The sequence below is a fragment of the Triticum aestivum genome, chromosome 1D (assembly GCF_018294505.1).
Source record: "Triticum aestivum cultivar Chinese Spring chromosome 1D, IWGSC CS RefSeq v2.1, whole genome shotgun sequence".
Classification (NCBI taxonomy): domain Eukaryota; kingdom Viridiplantae; phylum Streptophyta; class Magnoliopsida; order Poales; family Poaceae; genus Triticum; species Triticum aestivum.
The window spans coordinates 124,155,607-124,163,757 of NC_057796.1; positions in this window are offsets into that span (position 1 = coordinate 124,155,607).

Below are 8,151 nucleotides of genomic sequence, written 5' to 3' on the forward strand. Positions count from 1 at the left end.
GTTGATTATATCAGCGGTTAGATAATACATCAACCCCCGCTTCAATTGGCAGTTCCTCTTCTCTGCATACCCCGCTTAAGTGTCCACCATCTTCATCGTCCCTGGCAGGCTGCGCTACACACTGGCACACACTCTGCAGTCATGTTGAGCGACAACGAGGACGACAGTTCGGCCAGCAGTTTGGCGCCCGATGATAGGTTAACATCGGAATCATCCCGCTCGTCTTCCATGAGTCCGGCGTCAAGCCCAGACCTCGATTACATCCGGTTCATGGAAGGGACGCCGCCTCTAGAGTCTTCAGACGACAACCAGATGGACAAGGAGCCGTCGGAGGACGAAGAAGAGGACGACGATGATGAGGAGGAGGAATGGTCGAACGAGGAGGAGGACGATGACGACAACAACGACAATGACGACGGCGGCGGTGATGAAAAGCCAACGGTCAGCGGCAAGAAGCGTCCTCACCAAGACGATGTCGCGGGGTGCTACCTCTTGAGCACTGCATTGGTTTTCCCTTGAAGAGGAAAGGGTGATGCAGTAAAGTAGCGTAAGTATTTCCCTCAGTTTTTAAGAACCAAGGTATCAATCCAGTAGGAGACCACGCTCAAGTCCCAAGCACCTACACAAACAAATAAGAACCTTGCAAGCAATGCGATAAAGGGGTTGTCAATCCCTTCACGGCCACTTGCAAAAGTGAGATCTGATAGAGATGATAAGATAATATTTTTGGTATTTTTATGATAAAGACTAAAAGTAAAGAAAGCAAAATAAACGGCGAAAGAAATAGCTTGTTGACGGGAGATTAATATGATAGAAAATAGACCCGGGGGCCATAGGTTTCACTAGTGGCTTCTCTCAAGATAGCATAAGTATTACGGTGGGTAAACGAATTACTGTCGAACAATTGATAGAATTGAGCATAGTTATGAGAATATCTAGGTATGATCATGTATATAGGCATCACGTCCGTGACAAGTAGACCGACTCCTCCCTGCATCTACTACTATTACTCCACACATCGACCGCTATCCAGCATGCATCTAGAGTATTAAGTTCATAAGAACAGAGTAATGCTTTAAGCAAGATGACATGATGTAGAGGGATAAACTCATGCAATATGATATAAACCCCATCTTTTTATCCTCGATGGCAACAATACAATACGTGTCGTTTCCCCTACTGTCACTGGGATCGAGCACCGCAAGGTTGAACCCAAAGCTAAGCACTTCTCCCATTGCAAGAAAGATCAATCTAGTAGGCCAAACCAAACTAATAATTCGAAGAGACTTGCAAAGATAACCAATCATACATAAAAGAATTCAGAGGAGATTCAAATATTGTTCGTAGATAATCTTGATCATAAACCCACAATTCATCGGATCTCGACAAACACACCGCAAAAAGAAGAGTTACATCGAATAGATCTCCAAGAGAATCGAGGAGAACTTTGTATTGAGATCCAAAGAGAGAGAAGAAGCCATCTAGCTAATAACTATGGACCCGAAGGTCTGAGGTAAACTACTCACACATCATCGGAGAGGCTATGGTGTTGATGTAGAAGCCCTCTGTGATCAATGCCCCCTCCGGCGGAGCATCGGAAAAGGCCCCAAGATGGGATCTCACGGGTACAGAAGGTTGCGACGGTGGAAGTAGGGTTTTGGCTCTGTATATGATGTTTCCAGGGTGTATGAGTATATATAGGCGAAGGAGGTCGTCAGGAGAGCTACGAGGGGCCCACGAGGGTGGAGGGCGTGCCCAGGGGGTAGAGGTGCCCCCTGCCTCGTGGCCTCCTTGTTGATTGCTTGACGTCCACTCCAAGTCCTCTGGATCACGTTTGTTCCAAAAATCACGTTCCCGAAGGTTTCATTCCGTTTGGACTCTGTTTGATATCCTTTTCCTTCGAAACACTGAAATAGGCAAAAAAAACAGCAATTTGGGTTGGGCCTCCGGTTAATAGGTTAGTCCCAAAAATAATATAAAAGTGTATAATAAAGCCCATTAAACGTCCAAAACAGAATATATAATAGCATGGAACAATCAAAAATTATAGATACGTTGGAGACGTATCAAGCATCCCCAAGCTTAATTCATGCTCGTCCTCGAGTAGGTAAATGATAAAAACAGAATTTTTGATGTGGAATGCTACTTGGCATAATTTTCAGTGTAATTTTCTTAATTGTGGCATGAATGTTCAGATCCGAAAGATTCAAGATAAAAGTTTAATATTGACATAAAAATAATAATACTTCAAGCATACTAACAAAGCAATCATGTCTTCTGAAAATAACATGGCCAAAGAAAGTCATCCCTACAAAATCATATAGTCTGGCTATGCTCTATCTTCAGCACAGAAAGTATTTAATCATGCACAACCCCGATGACAAGCCAAGCAATTGTTTCATACTTTTGATGTTCTCAAACTTTTTCAATCTTCACGCAATACATGAGCGTGAGCGATGGACATAGCACTATATGTGGAATAGAATGGTGGTTGTGGAGAAGAGAAAAAAGAAGAAGGTAGTCTCACATCAACTAGGCGTGAGTGAGTAGGGATTGCCATGCAATGGATGCACTAGAGCTATAAGTGTATGAAAGCTCAACAAAAGAAACCAAGTGAGTGTGCATCCAACTCGCTTGCTCACGAAGACCTAGGGCATTTTGAGGAAGCCCATCATTGGAATATACAAGCCAAGTTCTATAATGTAAAATTCCCACTAGTATATGAAGGTGACAACATAGGAGACTCTCTATCATGAAGATCATGGTGCTACTTTGAAGCACAAGTGTGGTAAAAGGATAGTAACATTGTCCCTTCTCTCTTTTTCTCTCATTTTTTTTATTTGGGCCTTTTCCCTTTTTTATGGCCTCTTTTTTTTCTTTTTATATTTTTCGTCCGGAGTCTCATCCCGACTTGTGGGGGAATCATAGTCTCCATCATCCTTTACTCACTGGGATAATGCTCTAATAATGATGATCATCACACTTTTATTTACTTACAACTCAAGAATTACAACTCAATACTTAGAACAAAAATATGACTCTATGTGAATGCCTCCGGCGGAGTACCGGGATATGCAATGAATCAAGAGTGACATGTATGAAAATTATGAACGGTGGCTTTGCCACAAATACGATGTCAACTACATGATCATGCAAAGCAATATGACAATGATGGAACGTGTCATAGTAAACGGAACGGTGGTAAGTTGCATGGCAATATATCTCGGAATGGCTATGGAAATGACATAATAGGTAGGTATGGTGGCTGTTTTGAGGAAGGTAATGGTGGGTGTATGGTGCCGGCGAAAGTTGCGCGATACTAGAGAGGCTAGCAATGGTGGAAGGGTGAGAGTGCGTATAATCCATGGACTCAACATTAGTCATAAAGAACTCACATACTTATTGCAAAAATCTATTAGTTATCGAAACAAAGTACTACGCGCATGCTCCTAGGGGGATAGATTGGTAGGAAAAGACCATCGCTCGTCCCCGACCACCACTCATAAGGAAGACAATAAATAAATAAATCATGTTCCGACTTCATCACATAACGGTTCACCATACGTGCATGCTACGGGAATCACAAACTTTAACACAAGTATTTCTCAAATTCACAACTACTCAACTAGCATGACTCTAATATCACCATCTTCATATCTCAAAACAATTATCAAGTATCAAACTTCTTTTAGTATTCAACGCACTTATAAGAAAGTTTTTACTAATCTTGGATGTCTATCATATTAGGACTAATTTCACAATTTAAGAAAATTACCATGCTGTTTTGTAGGACTCTCAAAATAATATAAGTGAAGCATGAGAGAACAATAATTTCTATAACATAAAACCACCACCGTGATCTAAAAGATATAAGTGAAGCACTAGAGCAAAAACTATATAGCTCAAAAGATATAAGTGAAGCACATAGAGTATTCTAATAAATTCCGAATCATGTGTGTCTCTCTCAAATGTGTATTCAGCGAGGATGATTGTAGTAAACTAAAAGCAAAGACTCAAATCACAAGACGCTCCAAGCAAAACACATATCATGTGGTGAATAAAAATATAGCTCCAAGTAAAGTTACCGATGGACGAAGACGAAAGAGGGGATGCCTTGGGCATCCCCAAGCTTTGGCTTTTTGGTGTCCTTGGATTTACCTTGGGGTGCCTTGGGCATCCCCAAGCTTAGGCTCTTGCCACTCCTTGTTCCATAATCCATCAAATCTTTACCCAAAACTTGAAAACTTCACAACACAAAACTCAACAGAAAATCTCATGAGCTCCGTTAGCGAAGGAAAACAAAACACCACTTCAAGGTACTGTAATGAACTCATTATTTATTTATATTGGTGTTAAACCTACTGCATTCCAACTTCTCTGTGGTTTATAAACTATTTTACTAACCATAGACTCATCAAAATAAGCAAACAACACACGAAAAACAGAATCTGTCAAAAACAGAACAGTCTGTAATAATCTGTAACTAACGCAAACTTATGGAACTCAAAAAATTCTACCAAAATTGTACGACGTAAATAATTTTTTTATTGATCTTCTGCAATTGGAATCTGTATTTTATCACGTTCTGGTGATTTTAAACAATTGTTTTCGTGAACAGAAAGTTTCTGGAATTTTCAGCAAGATCAAATAACTATCATCCAAGAAGATCCTATAGGTTTTACTTGGCACAAACACTAATTAAAACACAAAAAAATCTAACCAGAGGCTAGATCAAAGATTTATTCCTAAACAGGAGCAAAAATAAAAAAAACTACAATAAAATTGGGTTGCCTCCCAACAAGCGCTATTGTTTAACGCCCCTAGCTAGGCATAAAAGCAAGGATAGATCTAGGTATTGCCATCTTTGGTTGGCAATTATTCAATAAGACACCTATCACCCCTAGGAGTTTCTTCATTTTTATTAATAATCAAACTTCTAGGCACGAAATCAAAAAAATCATTTGTAGCAAAAGGTTCTTTAAGGATAGCGAGAAAGTTGGGGTGAACACTTATGGATTTGAGGTCCGTATTTCCCTTACTAGAAGTTTCACCCTTATTTTTAGGAACATACATCAATTTGGCAATCTTAGCATTAGAAGGAGTGTTTTTCACGGAAGAAAAGGCAGATCCTAGGTTGGTAATAATATCTTCAATTTTATCAATTCTAGTGGAATCTTGATCTATCTTTTCATTAACCATAGGTTCCTTTTCTTTAAAAAATTTAAGAGCAACTCCTACCTTAGATCCGTATTGGGTAATTTGGTTATGGATCTTTCTATCCAATTTTTCAATCAACTCTACGGTGGCAACTTTATTTTCAATAATTTCAAGCCGTTGCATCACATGTTCCAAAGTTAAAATAGTTCCATTAACCAAAAGAGCTGGGGGGCCAAACAAATCTATCATAGCATTATAAGAATCAAAAGTATGGCTACCCAAGAAATTTCCTACAGTAATGGTATCAAGAATATATCTATTCCAAGGAGTGATGCTTACATAAAAATTGCAAAGAAGAACGGAAGTAGATTGCTTCCTAGTAGATCTATTTTGCGCATTGCAAATTCTGTACCAAGCATCTTTTAGATTTTCTCCCTCCCTTTGTTTAAAATTAAGAACTTCATTCTCGGGAGACAAAGGAGTAGATAAAGGACTAGCCATAACGAGGAGGCAAGCGAAAAAGAGGCGAACGGAAAAAGAGGGCGAATAAAACGGCAAGGGTGAAGTGGGGGAGAGGAAAACGAGAGGCAAATGGCAAATAATGTAATGCGAGGGATAAGAGTTTGTGATGGGTACTTGGTATGTCTTGACTTGTGCGTAGAATCCCCGGCAACGGCGCCAGAAATCCTTCTTGCTACCTCTTGAGCACTGCGTTGGTTTTCCCTTGAAGAGGAAAGGGTGATGCAGTAAAGTAGCGTAAGTATTTCCCTCAATTTTTGAGAACCAAGGTATCAATCCAGTAGGAGACCACGCTCGAGTCCCACGCACCTACACAACAAATAAGAACCTTGCAACCAACGCGATAAACGGGTTGTCAATCCCTTCACAACCACTTGCAAAAGTGAGATCTGTTAGACATGATAAGATAATATTTTTGGTATTTTTATGATAAAGACTAAAAGTAAAGAAAGCAAAATAAATGGCAAAAGAAATAGCTTGTTGACGGGAGATTAATATGATAGAAAATAGACCCGGGGCCATAGGTTTCACTAGTGGCTTCTCTCAAGATAGCATAAGTATTACGGTGGGTAAACGAATTACTGTCGAACAATTGATAGAATTGAGCATAGTTATGAGAATATCTAGGTATGATCATGTATATAGGCATCACGTCCGTGACAAGTAGACCGACTCCTCCCTGCATCTACTACTATTACTCCACACATCGACCGCTATCCAGCATGCATCTAGAGTATTAAGTTCATAAGAACAGAGTAATGCTTTAAGCAAGATGACATGATGTAGAGGGATAAACTCATGCAATATGATATAAACCCCATCTTTTTATCCTCGATGGCAACAATACAATACGTGTCGTTTCCCCTACTGTCACTGGGATCGAGCACCGCAAGGTTGAACCCAAAGCTAAGCACTTCTCCCATTGCAAGAAAGATCAATCTAGTAGGCCAAACCAAACTAATAATTCGAAGAGACTTGCAAAGATAACCAATCATACATAAAAGAATTCAGAGGAGATTCAAATATTGTTCGTAGATAATCTTGATCATAAACCCACAATTCATCGGATCTCGACAAACACACCGCAAAAAGAAGAGTTACATCGAATAGATCTCCAAGAGAATCGAGGAGAACTTTGTATTGAGATCCAAAGAGAGAGAAGAAGCCATCTAGCTAATAACTATGGACCCGAAGGTCTGAGGTAAACTACTCACACATCATCGGAGAGGCTATGGTGTTGATGTAGAAGCCCTCTGTGATCAATGCCCCCTCCGGCGGAGCGTCGGAAAAGGCCCCAAGATGGGATCTCACGGGTACAGAAGGTTGCGACGGTGGAAGTAGGGTTTTGGCTCTGTATATGATGTTTCCAGGGTGTATGAGTATATATAGGCGAAGGAGGTCGTCAGGAGAGCTACGAGGGGCCCACGAGGGTGGAGGGCGTGCCCAGGGGGTAGAGGTGCCCCCTGCCTCGTGGCCTCCTTGTTGATTGCTTGACGTCCACTCCAAGTCCTCTGGATCACGTTTGTTCCAAAAATCACGTTCCCGAAGGTTTCATTCCGTTTGGACTCTGTTTGATATCCTTTTCCTTCGAAACACTGAAATAGGCAAAAAAACAACAATCTGGGTTGGGCCTCCGGTTAATAGGTTAGTCCCAAAAATAATATAAAAGTGTATAATAAAGCCCATTAAACGTCCAAAACAGAATATATAATAGCATGGAACAATCAAAAATTATAGATACGTTGGAGACGTATCACAGGGCCATCCAACAACAACAACAACAACAACAAGTACTAAATTAAGCAGACTATATATATCTCTGTTTATCCTGTCAATCTCATCGCAGACGGATAGTAATATGTATTTGACAGAGATTTTCTACATTATCGCCAACGGGTTCGTTTGTTGAACTGTGTGCCCTGACGAGCACACAATTCACAAAAAAATACCATATGGGTTGTCTATAATGATCGCACACAATTCTGATTACCGACCTGTTTGCCTGGTATCACACACATCTTGTTACGCCGAATCGTTTGTGTTCACCTCAATCATCGCAAATGGTTCATCGGAGTGAACTGTATGCCGTATATCACACACACCTTGATCTGGCTGCCCGTTTCTGTTGTTCTGTCTCATCGCAAACAGTTCGTACAAATCAACTGTATGCCCCTCATCTCACACGCAACTAAAATCTGAACCGTGTTTGATGTATCATTCATCGCAAATGTTTTGCATCTTTTTTCACAGTTTTTTTACATCACCGTTTGCGATTAATGCATCGCACACAGTTTCGTCAAAGGGTCTCTGATCGTAGTGTCGCGTTAGCAGCATCCTGCAGTAGTGTAAGGTTTATCAATCCATGGGAGGCGTAGGATGAAGATGGTCTCTCTCAAACAACCCTGCAACCAAATAACAAAGAGTCTCTTGTGTCCCCAACACACCAAATATAATGGTAAATTGTATAGGTGCACT